This window comes from Penaeus monodon, chromosome 34 (genome assembly GCF_015228065.2).
Source record: "Penaeus monodon isolate SGIC_2016 chromosome 34, NSTDA_Pmon_1, whole genome shotgun sequence".
In the NCBI taxonomy this organism is placed as follows: domain Eukaryota; kingdom Metazoa; phylum Arthropoda; class Malacostraca; order Decapoda; family Penaeidae; genus Penaeus; species Penaeus monodon.
The window spans coordinates 18,890,590-18,891,114 of NC_051419.1; the positions used below are offsets into that span (position 1 = coordinate 18,890,590).

A 525-nucleotide genomic window follows, 5' to 3' on the forward strand; every position below is an offset into this window, starting at 1 on the left:
AAAAACTTATTTATGGTTTAAAACGCAAACCTTGGTATATATTTCCACTAGGAGGCTCTGCCCACTGACTCGTAAAAAACCAATACCTTTAACAGCAAAAATATCAATTTTTCTTACTTCCATCGAGTGTCAAAATTTTTTGAATTCCCTTTTTCCCCACATTTAGACTTTTTAATGACTCAGGGGGCGCTCGTTCGGGAAAGGAGCCCCCCAGCACTGCCAAAGAGACCAGTCGTGAAAATGGGTATGTACCGTTTATTGTACGAGCTGTTACACAAATCTTAGAAACGAAAAGGGACAAAATATATTAAAAGAACCGTTAAATGCTTAAAAAGTGGAAAAGCAATAATGATTTTTACCTAAATCCTTTGACAAGTGCGTATTAATCTGAACTACTTGGCATACGCGCAATGATTATGGGTCAGGGGTAGGATTCATCCCCGCAATTAAAAAGATGACGAATTTGCCAAAATTGACAATCTTCTCTGTTCTTTTACTATGCCCCTTAGGAAGCATTTCCAAAAA

At 37.5% G+C, this 525-nt stretch overlaps 1 pseudogene; it reads left to right on the forward strand.

Annotated features, from left to right (window-relative positions):
* The first annotated feature begins 240 nt into the window (after nucleotides 1-240).
* Nucleotides 241-525, forward strand: part of LOC119594850 — a 9,373-nt pseudogene continuing 9,088 nt past the window's right edge.